This window comes from Oncorhynchus masou, chromosome 18 (assembly GCF_036934945.1).
Source record: "Oncorhynchus masou masou isolate Uvic2021 chromosome 18, UVic_Omas_1.1, whole genome shotgun sequence".
In the NCBI taxonomy this organism is placed as follows: Eukaryota; Metazoa; Chordata; class Actinopteri; order Salmoniformes; family Salmonidae; genus Oncorhynchus; species Oncorhynchus masou.
The window spans coordinates 18,111,030-18,133,285 of NC_088229.1; the positions used below are offsets into that span (position 1 = coordinate 18,111,030).

Sequence of the window (22,256 nt, forward strand, 5' to 3'; positions counted from 1 at the left end):
CTTGATTAGTTGAAGCAGGCGTAGAGTGCTGAAATAACAAATATGACATGATACTGGGTTAAAATATAAATGCTAGATTATGTGTAATATATGGTAGAGTAGTTCATAGTAGGCTATATCCTACTAACTATTAGTGATGTTGACCCTACATCCAGTGGAGGCTGGTGGGATGATCTATAGGAGGAAGGGCTCATTATAATGGCTGGAATGGCATAATGGAACGGAGTCAAACATATGGTTTCCGTATGTTTGATGTATTTGATACCGTTCCATCTATTCCATTCCAGCCATTACAATAAGCCTGTCCTCCTATAGCTCCTCCCTCCAGCCTCCACTGATCTAATCCATGATTTCAGATGATCTATCTATAGCGGCTGGCATTTCCTACTGGCCAAACAGAGCTATAGCCACAAACACACTGATTGTACCACCAGACACTGACAATGTCAATACTGTTTTTCTTATGAAAACAAATTAAGTTGAATGTATTCAAGGAAGAGACCTGCTTACATAACATTATACAAACCAACCATGAGGGCAGTTGAGTCATTATTTGATATGGAAAAAAGTTGACCGCTTGTATCACCTTAGTATTCACTTTAATATTTTCCTTCCTATAGCAGTAAGGAAAAACAATATCCTAAATAGGAGTTATATCCATTGATGGAATGCCAGTAAAGACGCTCCTAATTCAAAGCTACAGTCACCATATACATATACATATATGCTTGATTACCTGAGAATAATCTGGTATCCTCAGAGTCAGTGAAAACATCTTCTGAAGTCACAGCACCCTGAGTGTAGTGCTTTGTCACTGAGTGGCTGACAGTGGCAATGTAATAACAGGGCCTACTTTAGGTCATTATTGATGTATGAAACTGTAATTAACAGAGTATAGCAATAACGGTTTGTTTAGTGGTAAAATAGTGCAAAGTTATGCAAATAATGGGTCAGCCAGGGAGAAGGGAAACAAGGTACACAATTCATTTTCACATTGTAATACTTGACTGCACATTACAAACCAAGTCCTGTTCAGTGAAAAGGGGTGCAACGTCACACAATATTTCAATAATAAATATGTCATTCCAAGTTGCAAACAATATGTATGCCAGTCATTTCTTTTGACACAGAGACACTTCTGCTCAGACTATTCCATGCAAGGGCAGATATTGACAAAAAAGCCCTCAAACAAACATGATCAGAAATGCACATTGGGCCATTGGACATGTCACTGACAATACATGTATGTAATGGCATCTTCTGAGATATATTACAGTTCTGATCATATTCCCCATGACAGCACTGTATTATAAAAATGTGTTTACTGTTACAATCACAGAACAGGAATAGTTGTAGTTGTTTCATAGGTAGATGCCTGATTTTAAAATATGTTTTTTTACATTAGAATGAGCAGGCAGTTTGCAGCAACAACTTAAGTACAAATGGCAAAAACCCAAAAGTACATGATTAAAAACAGAAGTCCTTCAATTGTCATTCTGTAAAAAAACAAGTGGTCATCACTACCAAAAGGGTATTCAAAAGTTATTAATGTATGCTATTAAAGGTGAAAAACACATTAACACAGTTTTAACATTTTGTACAAAAGTACTGAAACTTTGCAAGACTGAACAGTACAGCACAGTAGCAAAATATTCAGCCAAGATAAAGTAAAAACAAGAGCAAGTTTAGGATCAAGTTTAGGATCCTTTGCATTTTACCAGCCTTTGCATTGGGGAATAATTTCCATATCATTAATCAATCATTTAGAATGGATCAATTAATGAAGTTCTATAACATGTGCTTTAAAAGCAAATGACAACGTGAAGTAATTTCACAGTTCTTTTCTGTTTTGAAGCATGGACTAATAGGCATCACTGAAATAAATACAAAACGAGAACATACCAAAGTGCTTTTTTTGCTGAGCAAGGATCGTAGGCCTACAGTCTTTTTGAGCTTCCAACCTTCTTTTGGGATATTCTAGACACAGGCAGGTGTTTTCTTCTGCTGGGTTTTTCAGCTCATCTTCTATTCTGTCATCTTCAATGACAACTGGCGATTAGAAGAAAACACGAAATTGTGAGGATTCACTCAGATTGTCAGTCAAACTAAGATGGTGGATTTCATACAATGCCCTCTATATCTCTACTCATGGAAAAGTTCATATTATACATGCTGTGTCCAGTCAAGCCACAAGAAAATATTAACATTTTCCAATGAAAGAGTCCAACTCTGTATTTTTGAACACACACACTATTTTCAAAAGTGTTTATTTAATTTATTGTAATGATTATTTAAAAAGTCCTTTGTTGACAATCGTCTCTCACCTCGTTGATCTCTCCCAATCTGTCCGGGTTTAGCTGGTATTTTAGTCAGTGCAGCACAATAGAAGTTGCGGGTATCCTGCAGGCAACACGTGATGGAGACCTTTCACACGGCGCCATCAACACCATAATAATTCTTGATGAAAGACAATACTCCCGACAGGTCTTCACAGTACAAGGTTAGTCAATAATCGATACTGAAATACGCCGGTGAAACAGCAGATATCATAACACACTGAAATTAAATTGTCTAATATCGTTAACATTAAAAATAATGTATTCAAAGTTTTCTGTCCTCTTTACGAATAAATGGTCCATGTATCAATGGAGTACAGTACATTTACATGATAAAATGACACCGTTGTAAAATATTAGGCTAAATCTGATAAGGAGTGCGTTGCAAAACAATCCCAAGAACTGGTAGAAAATACACGTCACTGACGGAGGTACATGTTTCCTTCTCCATCCACCAGTCTCACCACGACACACTCCTTATGTTACATGTTTTGTACCTTCGTGGTTCAATGATAATCCCGTGAGTCAACCCATTATGAATTAATAATAAAATATCATTGCATACTGCCTCATCTAATTTCTATAAGAGATAACTGATTCAGTCATTTTGTAGGCAAACTTGGGGGAAATACTTGATCAAATCAAATCAATTTATATAGCCCTTCGTAAATCAGCTGATATCTCAAATTGCTGTACAGAAACCCAGCCTAAAACCCCAAACAGCAAGAAATGCAGGTGTAGAAGCACGGTGGCTAGGAAAAACTCCCTAGAAAGGCCAAAACCTAGGAAGAAACCTAGAGAGGAACCAGGCTATGAGGGGTGGCAAGTCTTCTCCTGGCTGTGCCGGGTGGAGATTATAACAGAACATGGCCAAGATTTTCAAATGTTCATAAATGACCAGCATGGTCAAATAATGATAATCACAGGCAAAACAGTTGAAACTGGAGCAGCAGCATGGCCAGGTGGACTGGGGACAGCAAGGAGTCATCATGCCAGGTAGTCCTGAGGCATGGTCCTAGGGCTCAGGTCCTCTGAGAGAAAAAAAGTGAGAAAGAGAGAATTAGAGAGAGCATACTTAAATTCACACAGGGCAAAGGATAAGACAGGAGAAGTACTCCAGATATAACAAACTGACCCTAGCCCCCCGACACAAACTATTGCAGCATAAATACTGGAGGCGGAGACACGAGGGTTCAGGAGACACTGCGGCCCCATCCGATGATACCCCCGGACAGGGCCAAACAGGAAGGATATAACCCCACTCACTTTGCCAAAGCACAGCCCCCATACCACTAGAGGGATATATTCAACCACCAAACTTACCATCCTGAGACAAGGCCGAGTATAGCCGACAAAGATCTCCGCCATGGCACAACCCAAGGGGGGAGGCGCCAACCCAGACAGGAAGATCACATCAGTGACTCAACCCACTCAAGTGACACACCCCTCCTAGGGAGAGCCTTTCAGTTCACCTTCTCACTCCTGGGCCAGACTACACTCAATCATATGACCCACTGAAGAGATGAGTCTTCAGTAAAGACTTAAAGGTTGAGGCCGAGTTTGCGTCTCTCACATGGGTTGGCAGACCATTCCATAAAAATGGAGCTCTATAGGAGAAAGCCCTGCCTTCAGCTGTTTGCTTAGAAATTCTAGGGACAATTAGGAGGCCTGCGTCTTGTGACCCTAGCGTAAGTGTAGGTACCCTGCCTTGCGAAAGTATTCGGCCCCCTTGAACTTTGCGACCTTTTGCCACATTTCAGGCTTCAAACATAAGATATAAAACTGTATTTTTTTGTGAAGAATCAACAACAAGTGGGACACAATCATGAAGTGGAACGACATTTATTGGATATTTCAAACTTTTTTAACAAATCAAAAACTGAAAAATTGGGCGTGCAAAATTATTCAGCCCCTTTACTTTCAGTGCAGAAAACTCTCTCCAGAAGTTCAGTGAGGATCTCTGAATGATCCAATGTTGACCTAAATGACTAATGATGATAAATACAATCCACCTGTGTGTAATCAAGTCTCCGTATAAATGCACCTGCACTGTGATAGTCTCAGAGGTCCGTTAAAAGCGCAGAGAGCATCATGAAGAACAAGGAACACACCAGGCAGGTCCGAGATACTGTTGTGAAGAAGTTTAAAGCCGGATTTGGATACAAAAAGATTTCCCAAGCTTTAAACATCCCAAGGAGCACTGTGCAAGCGATAATATTGAAATGGAAGGAGTATCAGACCACTGCAAATCTACCAAGACCTGGCCGTCCCTCTAAACTTTCAGCTCATACAAGGAGAAGACTGATCAGAGATGCAGCCAAGAGGCCCATGATCACTCTGGATGAACTACAGAGATCTACAGCTGAGGTGGGAGACTCTGTCCATAGGACAACAATCAGTCGTATATTGCACAAATCTGACCTTTATGGAAGAGTGGCAAGAAGAAAGCCATTTCTTAAAGATATCCATAAAAAGTGTCGTTTAAAGTTTGCCACAAGCCACCTGGGAGACACACCAAACATGTGGAAGAAGGTGCTCTGGTCAGATGAAACCAAAATTGAACATTTTGGCAACAATGCAAAATGTTATGTTTGGCGTAAAAGCAACACAGCTCATCACCCTGAACACACCATACCCACTGTCAAACATGGTGATGGCAGCATCATGGTTTGGGCCTGCTTTTCTTCAGCAGGGACAGGGAAGATGGTTAAAATTGATGGGAAGATGGATGGAGCCAAATACAGGACCATTCTGGAAGAAAACCTGGTGGAGTCTGAAACTTTGCAAGACTGAACAGTACAGCACAGTAGCAAAATATTCAGCCAAGATAAAGTAAAAACAAGAGCAAGTTTAGGATCAAGTTTAGGATCCTTTGCATTTTACCAGCCTTTGCATTGGGGAATAATTTCCATATCATTAATTAATCATTTAGAATGGATCAATTAATGAAGTTCTATAACATGTGCTTTAAAAGCAAATGACAACGTGAAGTAATTTCACAGTTCTTTTCTGTTTTGAAGCATGGACTAATAGGCATCACTGAAATAAATACAAAACGAGAACATACCAAAGTGCTTTTTTGCTGAGCAAGGATCGTAGGCCTACAGTCTTTTTGAGCTTCCAACCTTCTTTTGGGATATTCTAGACACAGGCAGGTGTTTTCTTCTGCTGGGTTTTTCAGCTCATCTTCTATTCTGTCATCTTCAATGACAACTGGCGATTAGAAGAAAACATGAAATTGTGAGGATTCACTCAGATTGTCAGTCAAACTAAGATGGTGGATTTCATACAATGCCCTCTATATCTCTACTCATGGAAAAGTTCATATTATACATGCTGTGTCCAGTCAAACCACAAGAAAATATTAACATTTTCCAATGAAAGAGTCCAACTCTGTATTTTTGAACACACACACTATTTTCAAAAGTGTTTATTTAATTTATTGTAATGATTATTTAAAAAGTCCTTTGTTGACAATCGTCTCTCACCTCGTTGATCTCTCCCAATCTGTCCGGGTTTAGCTGGTATTTTAGTCAGTGCAGCACAATAGAAGTTGCGGGTATCCTGCAGGCAACACGTGATGGAGACCTTTCACACGGCGCCATCAACACCATAATAATTCTTGATGAAAGACAATACTCCCGACAGGTCTTCACAGTACAAGGTTAGTCAATAATCGATACTGAAATACGCCGGTGAAACAGCAGATATCATAACACACTGAAAATTAAATTGTCTAATATCGTTAACATTAAAAATAATGTATTCAAAGTTTTCTGTCCTCTTTACGAATAAATGGTCCATGTATCAATGGAGTACAGTACATTTACATGATAAAATGACACCGTTGTAAAATATTAGGCTAAATCTGATAAGGAGTGCGTTGCAAAACAATCCCAAGAACTGGTAGAAAATACACGTCACTGACGGAGGTACATGTTTCCTTCTCCATCCACCAGTCTCACCACGACACACTCCTTATGTTACATGTTTTGTACCTTCGTGGTTCAATGATAATCCCGTGAGTCAACCCATTATGAATTAATAATAAAATATCATTGCATACTGCCTCATCTAATTTCTATAAGAGATAACTGATTCAGTCATTTTGTAGGCAAACTTGGGGGAAATACTTGATCAAATCAAATCAATTTATATAGCCCTTCGTAAATCAGCTGATATCTCAAATTGCTGTACAGAAACCCAGCCTAAAACCCCAAACAGCAAGAAATGCAGGTGTAGAAGCACGGTGGCTAGGAAAAACTCCCTAGAAAGGCCAAAACCTAGGAAGAAACCTAGAGAGGAACCAGGCTATGAGGGGTGGCCAGTCTTCTCCTGGCTGTGCCGGGTGGAGATTATAACAGAACATGGCCAAGATTTTCAAACGTTCATAAATGACCAGCATGGTCAAATAATGATAATCACAGGCAAAACAGTTGAAACTGGAGCAGCAGCATGGCCAGGTGGACTGGGGACAGCAAGGAGTCACCATGCCAGGTAGTCCTGAGGCATGGTACTAGGGCTCAGGTCCTCTGAGAGAAAAAAAGTGAGAAAGAGAGAATTAGAGAGAGCATACTTAAATTCATACAGGGCAACAGATAAGACAGGAGAAGTACTACAGATATAACAAACTGACCCTAGCCCCCCGACACAAACTATTGCAGCATAAATACTGGAGGCGGAGACAGGAGGGTTCAGGAGACACTGCGGCCCCATCCGATGATACCCCCGGACAGGGCCAAACAGGAAGGATATAACCCCACCCACTTTGCCAAAGCACAGCCCCCATACCACTAGAGGGATATATTCAACCACCAAACTTACCATCCTGAGACAAGGCCGAGTATAGCCGACAAAGATCTCCGCCATGGCACAACCCAAGGGGGGAGGCGCCAACCCAGACAGGAAGATCACATCAGTGACTCAACCCACTCAAGTGACACACCCCTCCTAGGGAGAGCCTTTCAGTTCACCTTCTCACTCCTGGGCCAGACTACACTCAATCATATGACCCACTGAAGAGATGAGTCTTCAGTAAAAACTTAAAGGTTGAGGCCGAGTTTGCGTCTCTCACATGGGTTGGCAGACCATTCCATAAAATGGAGCTCTATAGGAGAAAGCCCTGCCTCCAGCTGTTTGCTTAGAAATTCTAGGGACAATTAGGAGGCCTGCGTCTTGTGACCCTAGCGTAAGTGTAGGTACAGTGCCTTGCGAAAGTATTCGGCCCCCTTGAACTTTGCGACCTTTTGCCACATTTCAGGCTTCAAACATAAGATATAAAACTGTATTTTTTTGTGAAGAATCAACAACAAGTGGGACACAATCATGAAGTGGAACGACATTTATTGGATATTTCAAACTTTTTTAACAAATCAAAAACTGAAAAATTAAGATTAATTGTCAGACTCAACAGAAGATCTCTTTGTTTCTCGGGACCTAGAACAAGCATCTCTGTTTTGTCTGAGTTTAAAAGTAGAACGTTTGCAGCCATCCACTTCCTTATGTCTGAAACACAGGCTTCTAGCGAGGGCAATTTTTGGGCTTCACCATGTTTCATTGAAATGTACAGCTATGTGTCATCCGTATAGCAGTGAAAGTTAACATTATGTTTTTGAATGACATCCCCAAGAGGTAAAATATATAGTGAAAACAATAGTGGTCCTAAAACAGAACCTTGAGGAACATCGAAATTTACAGTTGATTTGTCAGAGGACAAACCTTTCACAGAGACAAACTGATATCTTTCTGACAGATAAGATCTAAACCAACTTTGGGTTTCCAATCTCTCCAAAAGAAAGTGATGATCGATGGTATCAAAAGCAGCACTAAGGTCTTGGAGCACGAGGACAGATGCAGAGCCTCGGTCTGATGCCATTAAAAGGTCATTTACCACCTTCACAAGTGCAGTCTCAGTGCTATGATGGGGTCTAAAACCAGACTGAAACATTTCGTATACATTTTTTGTCTTCAGGAAGGCAGTGAGTTGCTGCGCAACAGCCTTTTCTAAAAAAATTGAGAGGAATGGAAGATTCGATATAGGCCGATAGTTTTTTAATATTTTCTGGGTCAAGGTTTGGCTTATTCAAAAGAGGCTTTATTACTGCCACTTTTAGTGAGTTTGGTACACATCCGATGGATAGAGAGATGTTTATTATGTTCAACATAGGAGGGCCAAGCACAGGAAGCAGCTCTTTCAGTAGTTTAGTTGGAATAGGTTCCAGTATGCAGCTTAAAGGTTTAGAGGCCATGATTATTTTAATCATTGTATCAAGAGATATAGTACTAAAACACTTTAGTGTCTCTTTTGATCCTAGGTCCTGGCAGACTCAGGACAACTGAGCTTTGAAGGAATACGCAGATTTAAAGAGGATTCCGTAATTTGCTTTCTAATAATCATGATCTTTTCCTCAAAGAAGTTCATTAATTTATTACTGCTGAAGTGAAAGCCATCCTCTCTTGGGGAATGCTGCTTTTTAGTTAGCTTTGCGACAGTATCAAAAATACATTTCGTATTGTTCTTATTTTCCTCAATTAAGTTGGAAAAATAGGATGATCAAGCTAGTCGGAAGACTTCCAGTTTGGTGTGGCGCCATTTCCGTTCCAATTTTCTAGAAGCTTGCTTCAGAGTTCGGGTATTTTCTATATGCCAGGGAGCTAGTTTCTTATTAGAAATGTTTTTAGTTTTTAGGGGTGCAACTGCATCTAGGGTATTGCGCAAGGGTAAATTGAGTTCCTCAGGTGGTTAATGGATTTTTCTCCTCTGATGTCCTTGGTTAGACAGAGGGAGTCTAGAAGGGCATCAAGGAATCTTTGTGTTGTCTGAATTTATAGCACGACTTTTGATGCTCCTTGGTTGGCGTCTGAGCAGATTATTTTTTGCAATTGCAAACGTAATAACATGGTGGTCCGATAGTCCAGGATTATGAGGAAAAACATTAAGATCCACAACATTTATTCCATGGGACAAAACTAGGTCCAGAGTATGACTGAGACAGTGAGTAGGTCCAGAGACATGTTGGACAAAATCCACTGAGTCGATGATGGCTCCAAAAGCCTTTTGGAGTGGGTCTGTGGACTTTTCCATGCGAATATTAAAGTCACCAAAAATGTGAATATTATCTGCTATGACTACAAGGTCCAATAGGAATTCAGGGAACTGGATGAGGAATGCTGTATATGGCCCAGGAGGCCTGTAAACAGTAGCTATAAAATGTGATTGAGTAGGCTGCATAGATTTCATGACTAGAAGCTCAATAGACGAAAGAGTAATTTTCTTTTTGTAAATTGAAATTTGCTATCGTAAATGTTAGCAACACCTCCGCCTTTGCGGGATGCACAGGGGATATGGTCACTAGTGTAACCAGGAGGTGAGGCCTCATTTAACACAGTAAATTCATCAGGCTTAAGCCATGTTTCAGTCAGGCCAATCACATCAATATTATGATCAGTGATTAGCTCATTGACTATAATTGCCTTTGAAGTAAGGGATGTAACATGAAGTAGCCCTATTTTGAGATGTGAGGTATCACGATCTCTTTCAATAATGACAGGAATGGAGGAGGTCTTTATCCTAGTGAGATTGCTAAGGCGAACACCGCCATGTTTAGTTTTGCCAAACCCAGGTCGAGGCACAGACACTGTCTCAATGGGGATAGTAGAGCTTGATACTTTTCTTAAATTAACAAATGTTTCTATCTTGCACATGTTTTATTTATGTACTTTCACTGCTCATATCAAATTCAATGGCTTATGCAAAACATAAAATATCACTGTTGAAAACATGTATGAAAGGCAAAGTCACTCTGTCCTGGCAGCAATACATATTTTCATATATAATTTTCAACTGTGTGGATAGTTAGTATACAGATGTAAATGTACACCAACTTTGCAAAATAAGTTGAGGATTTGTTTTGTGTTTTTCGTTCTTTATTCAAAATGGCTTTGATGTGCTTTGGAGAAACATTGAAGTGAAGACAGTCAACTTCTGAGTTGATTCTACAACTCTCTATGGAAAAAGGACATATTTTCCTCAACTGATATAAATCAACATATGCATTATAACAACACAGCATTACAAGTAAGGTTGATCTTTCAATGAAATGTTAAAGCTACAAGTACCACTTAAAATTATACAGTCATTTTCCTGTCACACAAAAAAGACAAACAAAAAGAAAAACAAATACACAATCCTTTTTTCAGTGACATTTTCAGTAACATTAGATTAGTCCAGTTATAATCGCCATGGCATTGTCCATTAGCTGTTATAAAGCGGTACTACCCTCTCTATCGGTGCCCTGCAGATAGGGCACTTCTTTGGCTCTGGAAGAGCCTGGTAGCACTGGTCACAGGCACAGACATGCCCACACTCCAGGAACACACAGGAACGCTCCCGGGTCAGACACACCGTACAGGCACTAGGGGAAACACTGGTCTCCTCTACATTCAGCTCCCTCATCCTCTTCCTCTGATGCTCCTTGAACTCCTCCAGGACGTTCTTCTCCTTTCTCCTCTGTCTGTGGTAAACCCACTGCTTCCACAGGATGAAGAGGAGCGTCGTAGAAGCTACCACACCAAACAACGCAGTCAGGACCCTCCAGACTCTGACGCTGCTCTGCTGCTTCTCCACCAGGGAGTCATAGTCCAGTCGGCTGAGGAAGTACCTCAGGCCCTGCTTGGGAGGTTGGAGCTTCACCAGGTTGTTGTCCAGCACCAGCTCCCCGACCCCGGTCACACTCTCCCCAGACGCAGCATCTCCTCCGTCTCATGGATACCTATAATAACAATAACAACAACAACATATGCCACTTAGCTTTTATCCAAAGTGACTTAAAGACTTACATGCATGAATGCATTTTAGTATGGGTGGACCCAGCAGCAATGTAACCCACAACGCTGGCTTTGCAAGTGCCATGCTCTACTAAAGCAGTGTTGACCTTAGCCCTGGGCTTAACTGAGCAACACAGGACCACACAAAAGGACTATACCTTTAGGGCGCTCCCCGCTGATGAAGTGGCCAATGACATTGGTCAGGGACTGGACCGTGGGGTGAAAGTTCTCGTAAGTGGTCTCCAGGTCTAGCTCTGAGGAGTCCAGGGGACGGATGACCCGGATGGTGGCGGCCATGGCCATGTCGTGGGATGCCAGGTCAAAGGGCACCGTGTTGGTGCGCTGGTGGATGACCTTTTCACTCTCGTTCCTGACAGGTACAAAATATTAGAGATATCTAGAGAGATGTGTATCCACAAAAATATGTGGTGTAGAGCATAACATTATTTTCATACATTTTGTTTCTGTTTACAAATTATTTTCTGTTACCTTGACTGAATGAATAAACATAAGAGGAACAAAAGTGAACTGTTGGTTCATCGTTAGTGTGTGAGTGTCTTTACACACAAACCATACATCCACACAAACTGAGCCTCCTAACAGCCATCAGTAAGAGAGCGTGCAAGAATACATCATAGCAATTCAATGTACAGTCGTGGCCAAAAGTTTTGAGAATGAAACTAATATTAACTTTCACAGTCTGCTGCCTCAGTTTGTATGATGGCAATTTGCATATACTCCAGAATGTTATGAAGAGTGATCAGTGATTGCAAAGTCCCTCTGTGCCATGCAAATGAACTGAATCCCCCAAAATTCCACTGCATTTCAACCCTGCCACAAAAGGACCAGCTGACATCATGCCAGTGATTCTCTTGTTATCACAGGTGTGAGTGTTGACGAGGACACGGCTGGAGATCACTCTGTCATGCTGATTGAGTTTGAATAACAGACTGAAAGCTTCAAAAGGAGGGTGGTGCTTGGAATCATTGTTCTTCCTCTGTCAATCATGGTTACCTGCAAGGAAACACGTGCCGTCATCATTGCTTTGCACAAAAAGGGCTTCACAGGCAAGGATATTGCTGCCAGTACGATTGCACCTAAATCAAGCATTTATCGGATCATCAAGAACTTCAAGGAGAGCGGTTCAATTGTTGTGAAGAAAGCTTCAGGGCGCCCAAGAAAGTCCAGCAAGCGCCAGGACTTGCTCGGGAAACAAAACATCGATATTTTGGGTCCATGGCCAGGAAACTCCCCAGACCTTAATCCCATTGACAACTTGTGGTCAATCCTCAAGAGGCAGGTGGACAAACAAAACCCCACAAATTCTGACAAACTCCAAGCATTGTTTATGCAAGAATGGGCTGCCATCAGTCAGGATGTGGACCAGAAGTTAATTGACAGCATGCCGGGGCGGATTGCAGAGGTCTTGAAAATATTGACTCTTTGCATCAACTTCATGTAATTGTCAATAAAAGCCTTTGACACTTATGAAATGCTTGTAATTATACTTCAGTATTCCATATAGTACAGTAACATCTGACAAAACTATCTAAAGACACTGAAGCAGCAAACTTTGTGGAAATTAATATTTGTGTCATTCTCAAAACTTTTGGCCACAACTGTACTATAGCACCTACCAGAGATGAGTGGTGCGATTCCACACCATCTTCTTCTCCTTTAGAGTTAACCTCTCGATGACCCCTTTGCAGTTGTCCACAAACTGGCTGCTCAGGGTTTCTTTAACAGATCTCACAACACCTTCGATCACAGCGTAAGGGACACATTTCCCTGGTGCTGCTGTCAGGATGTTCTTCAGATCCTGATCAATAGACACTTTCTTGGCTCCCTGTAAAACATAAAGCATATTGAAGAACAATCAAAAACTTCCAATGATCATTATGATGAAGTGAAATTCTTTCCTGGTAAAATGCAAATGACAGTATGTCTGAACTATTGATAATATCACATTGGATTTCTGGGTGCAGTGCTACTGTATGCTCTGGTAAATTGCAAACAAAACAATTTAAAGAGATTGACACTTTTGTATACTTTTTAGCCAGTAGTTCAGAAAGTAGTGCTCACAAGCCAAAAGTGGTCCCCCAAAATTGCGTACTATACCATATATGTGCTCACCGTCTCTCGCTCTGCCGTGTGTGTATCTTGCTAGCTGTCACTGAAATGGCGAGGGGCTAAAGCTCATTGGCTGGAACTCTAATTGATAAGGGGCTGGCCCACGTGGGGGAAAATGGCGCAGCTCAGCTTCCAGTAAACTGTCGCTTTCAAACTAGGGATTTTGTGGCTACTTGAGGTAACACAGTAATTCTACTCATAGATTATGTATGTACTGTACGAACTTGACAAATCCAGCCCAAAGCGAGAGGTTTACAAAATACTTACGTCGCCAACGTTCCAGACCATGTCTTTAAACTCCCCTCAAGATGTGTCATTTATCAATGATTAGCCTAACCACAATCCTACCAGATTTAAAGAGATAAGAAAGATAGATGAGACAAGCCTATAATGGGATTACCTTTAATCTTGCTACTGTTGTTGTCCTCCTCCTGTACACAGAGTAGAAGACTGCAGTCAGTGCTGAGCTGGTGGTTAATAGTAAGACTTGAGCTGTGGAGGGTTTCCCAGTAGAATCCATCTTTTCAGAGAACACAAGGGCAGGTGTAACCCCACCTGGATTGGGAGTCAGATGACATTCTATAAAGCTATGCTCATGTGTTAGTTGGACCTTGATGGAATATATGAATGCCATGTAATTACACTACAGAATTATACTTGGCCAGTTGGTTTGTCAGCCTACTAATCCATATTTACAGAGACTTGACTGACTGCCACCTAGCTGGGTGATTCTTATGAACCATGTATCACATTGAGATACAAAAACCCTGATGCATCTGCAAAAATCAACTATCGTTCTGAGGACTAAGATGTGTACTTTTTGGTGATGTGTCTTATAAGATGTGTCTTATTTTAAATATTTTCTTTCCTGAATTGTGTACATTTTCACCCCAAATTCTGATTATCGAAATGCGTCCGGATTAAACTCTGGTAATTTTATAAGATTTTACTTTAGAAAAACTTGCTTATTTGAATAAAACACCAAATATTTTGCTGCAGGTTATCCACAAATCATAAAAATTGTATACTAGTTGAAGTTGACATTAAACTACAATATGTATTACGTACAAACACAGTGTCTGATGGCATGTCTCTCATTTCCGTAACACTTTTTAAGTTCCTTTAAAAACAAAGTTTTATTCACCCATGATGCATCATCTAGGTGAGTAGTAGAAGTTAAGTACATTTATTTGCTTGTATGTCTTCAGAATTAGGTTCTTAGTCTCAAACAGCCCCTTTACCCCCCTTGGCCTTCTCACTAACGAAACGGCTAAAAAGCTCAGAAATCTGAGTCCGATTTAATTTCATTATAATTTTATAATTTCATTAGAAATATTTTTGGCCCACCCACACAGACAGCATTGTGAAGAAGGTGCAGCAGCGCCTCTTCAACCTCAGGAGGCTGAGGAAATTCGGCTTGTCACCAAAAGCACTCACAAACTTTTACAGATGCACAATCGAGAGCATCCTGTTGGGCTGTATCACCGCCTGGTACGGCAACTGCTCCGCCCACAACCGTAAGGCTCTCCAGAGGGTGGTGCGGTCTGCACAATGAATCACTGGGGGCAAACTATCTGCCCTCAAGGACACCTACACCACCTGATGTCACAGGAAGGCCATAAAGATCATCAAGGGCAACAACCACCTGAGACACTGCCTGTTCAACCCACTATCATCCAGAAGGCGAGGTCAGTACAGGTGCATCAAAGCAGGGACCGAGAGACTCAAAAATAGCTTCTATCTCAAGGCCATCAGACTGTTAAACAGCCACCACTAACATTGAGTGGCTGCTGCCAACATACTGACTCAACTCCAGCCACTTTAATAATGGAAAAATTGATGTAAAAATGTATCACTAGCCACTTTAAACAATGCCACTTAATATAATGTTTACATACCCTACATTATTAATCTCATATGTATATACTGTACTCTATACCATCTACTGCATCTTGCCATCTTTATGTAATACATGTATCACTAGCCACTTTAAACTATGCCACTTTTATGTTTACATACCCTACATTACTCATCTCATATGTATATACTGTACTCGATACCATCTACTGCATCTTGCCTATGAGGTTAGATTACTCGTTGGTTACTACTGCATTGTCGGAACTAGAAGCATAAGCATTTCGCTACAGTCGCATTAACATCTGCTAACCACATGGTTATGTATGTGACAAATAAAATTTGATTTGATTAGATTTTTATTTTCAGTGTTATGTTTAACTCACATCTTTTCATTAGGGGAGCAATGTAGAAAATGTATTAGACATTGATTTCATTATTACTTTTTCAGACTTTTGTGGTAATACGAATTTTGTGGAAATTGTCAAGTTGAGGAGCGTGCAATTGGCATCCTGACTGCAGGAATTTCTACCAGAGCTGTTGCCAGAGAATTAAATATTCAGTTCTCTACCATAAGCCACCTCCAACGTCATTTAAGAGAATTTGGCAGTACGTCCAACCGGCCTCCCAACCATGTGTATGGCGTCATATGGGCGAGCAGTTTGCTGATTTTAACGTGGTGAACAGGGTGACCCATGGTGGCGTTGGGGTTATGGTATGAGCAAGCATAAGCTAAGGACAACGAACACAATTGAATTTCATCGATGGCACGTTGAATGCACAGAGATAACGTGACCAGATCCTAAGGCCCATTGTCCTGCCATTCATCCGCCGCCATCACCTCATGTTTCAGCATGATAATGCACAGCCCCATGTCTCAAGGATCTGTACACAATTCCTGGAAGTTGAAAATGTACCATTTCTTCTGGCCTGCATACTCACCAGACAGGTCACCCATTGAGCATGTTTGGGATGCTCTGGATCAACATGTACGACAGCTTGTTCCATTTCCTGCCAATATCCAGCAACTTCACACAGCCATTGATGAGGAGCGGGACAACATTCCTCAGGCCACAATCAACAGCCTCATCAACTCTATGTGAAGATGTGTCGTGCAGCATGAGTAAAATGGTGGTCACACCAGATACTGACTGGTTTTCTGATCCAGCCCTACTTTTTTGTTTTGTATGCATCTATGACCAATCGTGAAATCCATATCTAAGTCAAATCTTTAACATTTTTGCATGTTGCCTTTCTATTTTTGTTCAGTATAGATAAGTACAGATCCTAATCTCAGTGATCAAAGAGGACATTTGGTTAAAAAATTCATCTGGATCATTTTTGGGTCAAATTTCGTGAGAATGACCCAGCTAATTATTACTGTAGCTAACGTAATCGAGGACTCTAATTTTGATCCAGCAAAAATCTATTTGGGTTGACTGACCTTCTGGAGGCGAGTGGCCATTTCAAATGCTGAGCGAATGACAACAACGCACTCGCCAAAATACAAAACATATTAAAACATTTGGCATCATACAGAATATATTGACTGAACATGAAAACCTGTCAGTAGCTAGCAAGATTGTTGACATTGCGCTAGCTAAGGGCTCTGTAATTTAGCCCTTCACTGATGTCGATAGTTTGTAAACACAGATCTCTCACCCAGCAAATTACGTTTATATTTTAAAAGGATCGACTTCGTTCCAAGATTACATAAATACAGCCACAAGTAGCTAGCACTCACCCTCCACTTTCTCACAGTAAACACTTTTTCCGGGTTCCTTTTCTCACTTCAAAATAAAAGTTTTTCAATGTGGTCATTTGACCAGCAGGTGACAGTGTTCAATCATTTATCAAGTGAAAAGCTTCTACTTCTGTGGGTTTTATGGGAGACGACAAACCAAAAAGGTCTATTACTGCTACCAACTGGACGGGGTTGAAAAACCAAGGTAGGGAAACTAACTTAATCCACCCAAAATAAATCAATTAAAAAAACACATTGATGAAACTAAAATCCCAAAACTCCCACTTCTTCCTTCCTTCAAATCTCCATATCTCCCTTCTCAGGCTCTATTACCTGAGAGGGTGGTACGGCTTGTGCCAATAATCCATGCAACTCCTCCGCCGAGAAGTAATTTAGTCCCAGGGAACCGTTCCACTGCATCCACAAGGATATCTATTTTCCTGGACTTCCTCTCCACCTTGGCAGTGCCATTGATCACCATAGCAATAAAGGCCATGAAGTCCACCTTCTTAACCTTTAACATATCTGGGTCCAGCTGTTGAGCGGCAACCCCTGTATCCTTCAGTGAAGGCTCCATGGACTCTTCAGGAGCACCATTCGAACCCTTAACCCTTTTATTCAGCCGCTGCATGAAATGCTCTGGACAGCCTTGACTTTGGCCACCTCATTCTCTTCCACCCTCGTTGGGCATTCCAAAGACTTGGGTTCATGGTTTCCACCACAATTGCAACATGTCACATTTTCATCATTTTTAACACACGACATGATCTTTTCCACAACTTGGACATCTCGGCTTCGCCCTTCTGCAAACACTTGAAACGTGTCCACAAGCTTTACAGTGATCACACTGCATTGGTCTTGGAACAAATGCTCTGACTCCATAGTTTATAAAGCACTTGAGTAGGGAGAGATTCCATATCAAAAGAAGGGTATGGAGAGAATCCATATAAAAAGAAGGGTATGGAGAGATTCCATATCAAAAGAAGGAGAAATTCCATATCAAAGAAGGGTATGGAGAATTCCATATCAAAAGAAGGGTATGGAGAGATTCCATATCAAAGAAGAGTATGGAGAGATTCCATATCAAAAGAAGGGTATGGAGAGATTCCATATCAAAAGAAGGGTATGGAGAGATTCCATATGAAAAGATGAGTATGGAGAGATTCCATATGAAAAGATGAGTAGGAGAGATTCCATATCAAAAGATGAGTAGGAGAGATTCCATATCAAAAGATGAGTATTCCATATGAAAAGATGAGTAGGGAGAGATTCCATATCAAAAGATGAGTAGGGAGAGATTCCATATCAAAAGATGAGTAGGGAGAGATTCCATATCAAAGATGTGTAGGGAGAGATTCCATATCAAAAGATGAGTAGGGAGAGATTCCATATCAAAAGATGAGTAGGGAGAGATTCCATATGAAAAGAAGAGTATGGAGAGATTCCATATGAAAAGAAGAGTATGGAGAGATTCCACATCAAAAGAAGTGTAGGGAGAGATTCCATATCAAAAGAAGAGTATGGCGAGATTCCATATGAAAAGATGAGTAGGGAGAGATTCCATATCAAAAGAAGAGTATGGAGAGATTCCATATGAAAAGAAGTGTAGGGAGAGATTACATATCAAAAGATGAGTAGGGAGAGATTCCATATCAAAAGATGAGTAGGGAGAGATTCCATATCAAAAGAAGAGTATGTAGAGATTCCATATGAAAAGATAAGTAGGGAGAGATTCCATATCAAAAGAAGAGTATGGAGAGATTCCATATCAAAAGAAGAGTATGGAGAGATTCCACATCAAAAGAAGTGTAGGGAGAGATTCCATATCAAAAGAAGAGTATAGAGAGATTCCATATCAAAAGAAGAGTATAGAGAGATTCCATATGAAAAGATGAGTAGGGAGAGATTCCTTATGAAAAGATGAGTAGGGAGAGATTCCATATCAAAAGAAAGTATATGATGAGTATGAGGGAGATTCCATATCAAAGAAAGTATGGAGAGATTCCACATCAAAAGAAGTGTAGGAGAGATTCCATATCAAAGAAGTGTATGAGAGATTCCATATGAAAAGATGAGTAGGGAGAGATTCCATATCAGAAGATGAGTATGGAGAGATTCCATATCAAAAGATGAGTATGGAGAGATTCCATATCAAAAGATGAGTATGGAGAGATTCCATATCAAAAGATGAGTATGGAGAGATTCCATATCAAAAGATGAGTATGGAGAGATTCCATATGAAAAGATGAGTATGGAGAGATTCCATATGAAAAGAAGTGTAAGGAGAGATTCCATATGAAAAGAAGTGTAGGGAGAGATTCCATATCAAAAGATGAGTATGGAGAGATTCCATATCAAAAGATGAGTATGGAGAGATTCCATATCAAAAGATGAGTATGGAGAGATTCCATATCAAAAGAAGCGTATGGAGAGATTCCATATCAAAAGAAGGGTATGGAGAGATTCCATATCAAAAGAAGGGTATGGAGAGATTCCATATCAAAAGAAGGGTATGGAGAGATTCCATATCAAAAGAAGAGTAGGGAGAGATTCAATATCAAAAGAAGAGTATGGAGAGATTCCATATCAAAAGAAGAGTATGGAGAGATTCCATATCAAAAGAAGGGTATGGAGAGATTCCATATGAAAAGAAGTGTAGGGAGAGATTCCACATCAAAAGAAGTGTAGGGAGAGATTCCATATCAAAAGATGAGTAGGGAGAGATTCCATATCAAAAGATGAGTAGGGAGAGATTCCATATCAAAAGAAGAGTATGGAGAGATTCCATATCAAAAGATGAGTATGGAGAGATTCCATATGAAAAGAAGTGTAGGGAGAGATTCAATATGAAAAGATGAGTATGGAGAGATTCCATATCAAAAGAAGAGTATGGAGAGATTCCATATCAAAAGAAGGGTATGGAGAGATTCCATATCAAAAGAAGAGTAGGGAGAGATTCCATATGAAAAGAAGAGTATGGAGAGATTCCATATGAAAAGATGAGTATGGAGAGATTCCATATAAAAAGAAGTGTAGGGAGAGATTCCATATCAAAAGAAGAGTAGGGAGAGATTCCATATCAAAAGAAGAGTATGTAGAGATTCCACATGAAAAGAAGTGTAGGGAGAGATTCCACATCAAAAGAAGTGTAGGGAGAGATTCCATATCAAAAGATGAGTAGGGAGAGATTCCATATCAAAAGAAGAGTATGGAGAGATTCCATATCAAAAGAAGTGTAGGGAGAGATTCCATATGAAAAGATGAGTATGGAGAGATTCCATATCAAAAGATGAGTAGGGAGAGATTCCATATCAAAAGAAGAGTATGGAGAGATTCCATATCAAAAGAAGAGTATGGAGAGATTCCATATCAAAAGAAGTGTGGGGAGATTCCATATGAAAAGATGAGTATGGAGAGATTCCATATGAAAAGATGAGTATGGAGAGATTCAATATCAAAAGAAGAGTATGGAGAGATTCCATATGAAAAGAAGTGTAGGGAGAGATTCAATATCAAAAGAAGAGTATGGAGAGATTCCATATCAAAAGAAGAGTATGGAGAGATTCAATATCAAAAGAAGAGTATGGAGAGATTCCATATCAAAAGAAGTGTATGGAGAGATTCCATATGAAAAGAAGTGTAGGGAGAGATTCAATATCAAAAGAAGAGTATGGAGAGATTCCATATGAAAAGAAGTGTAGGGAGAGATTCAATATCAAAAGAAGAGTATGGAGAGATTCCATATCAAAAGAAGAGTATGGAGAGATTCCATATCAAAAGAAGAGTATGGAGAGATTCCATATCAAAAGAAGAGTATGGAGAGATTCCATATCAAAAGAAGAGTTCCATGGAGAGATTCAATATCAAAGAAGAGTATGGAGAGATTCCATATGAAAAAAGAAGTGTAGGGAGAGATTCAATATCAAAGAAGAGTATGGAGAGATTCCATATCAAAAGAAGTGTATGGAGAGATTCCATATAAAAGAAGTGTAGGGAGAGATTCCATATCAAAAGAAGTGTAGGGAGAGATTCCAAAAGATATAGGGAGAGATTCAAATCAAAAGAAGAGTATGGAGAGATTCCAGATGAAAAGAAGTGTATGGAGAGATTCCATATCAAAAGATGAGTAGGAGAGATTCAATATCAAAAGAAGAGTATGGAGAGATTCCATATCAAAAGAAGAGTATGGAGAGATTCCATATGAAAAAGTGTAGGGAGAGATTCAATATCAAAGAAGAGTATGGAGAGATTCCATATCAAAAGAAGAGTGGGAGAGATTCCATATCAAAAGAAGTGTAAGGAGAGATTCCATATCAAAAGAAGAGTAGGAGAGATTCCATATCAAAAGAAGAGTATGGAGAGATTCCATATCAAAGAAGAGTATGGAGAGATTCCATATCAAAAGAAGTGTAGGGAGAGATTCCATATCAAAAGATGAGTATGGAGAGATTCCATATGAAAAGATGAGTATGGAGAGATTCAATATCAAAAAGAAGAGAGATTCCATATGAAAAGAGAGAGATTCCATATCAAAAGAAGAGTATGGAGAGATTCCATATCAAAAGAAGAGTATGGAGAGATTCCATATGAAAGAAGTGTAGGGAGAGATTCAATATCAAAAGAAGAGTATGGAGAGATTCAATATCAAAGAAGAATGGAGAGATTCCATATCAAAAGGTATGGAGAGATTCCATATGAAAAGAAGTGTAGGGAGAGATTCAATATCAAAAGAAGAGTATGGAGAGATTCCATATCAAAAGAAAAGAAGTGTAGGGAGAGATTCCATATCAAAAGAAGAGTTCCATGGAGAGATTCCATATCAAAAGAAGAGTATGGAGAGATTCCATATCAAAAGAAGAGTATGGAGAGATTCCATATGAATATCAAAGAAGAGTATGGAGAGATTCCATATGAAAAGAAGTGTATTCAATATCAAAAGAAGAGTATGGAGAGATTCCATATCAAAAGAAGAGTATGGAGAGATTCCATATCAAAAGAAGGGTAGGGAGAGATTCCATATAAAAAGAAGTGTAGGGAGAGATTCCATATAAAAAGAAGTGTAGGGAGAGATTCCACATCAAAAGAAGTGTAGGGAGAGATTCCACATCAAAAGATGAGTAGGGAGAGATTCCATATCAAAAGAAGAGTATGGAGAGATTCCATATCAAAAGAAGTGTAGGGAGAGATTCCATATCAAAAGATGAGTATGGAGAGATTCCATATCAAAAGATGAGTAGGAGAGATTCAATATCAAAAGATGAGTATGGAGAGATTCCAGATCAAAAGAAGTGTATGGAGAGATTCCATATCAAAAGAAGTGTATGGAGAGATTCCATATCAAAAGAAGAGTATGGAGAGATTCCATA

General features: G+C 39.9%; 4 pseudogenes; all 4 read right to left on the reverse strand.

Moving 5' to 3' along the window:
* Window positions 1-1,861: 1,861 nt before the first annotated feature.
* LOC135559309 (calcium/calmodulin-dependent protein kinase II inhibitor 2-like) lies at window positions 1,862-2,773 on the reverse strand (annotated as a pseudogene).
* A 2,589-nt stretch (window positions 2,774-5,362) lies between these two features.
* On the reverse strand, window positions 5,363-6,274 carry LOC135559310 (calcium/calmodulin-dependent protein kinase II inhibitor 2-like; annotated as a pseudogene).
* A 2,528-nt stretch (window positions 6,275-8,802) lies between these two features.
* LOC135559312 (uncharacterized) lies at window positions 8,803-10,068 on the reverse strand (annotated as a pseudogene).
* A 59-nt stretch (window positions 10,069-10,127) lies between these two features.
* On the reverse strand, window positions 10,128-16,726 carry LOC135504129 (mitochondrial ubiquitin ligase activator of NFKB 1-like; annotated as a pseudogene).
* Between the last annotated feature and the right edge of the window lie 5,530 nt (window positions 16,727-22,256).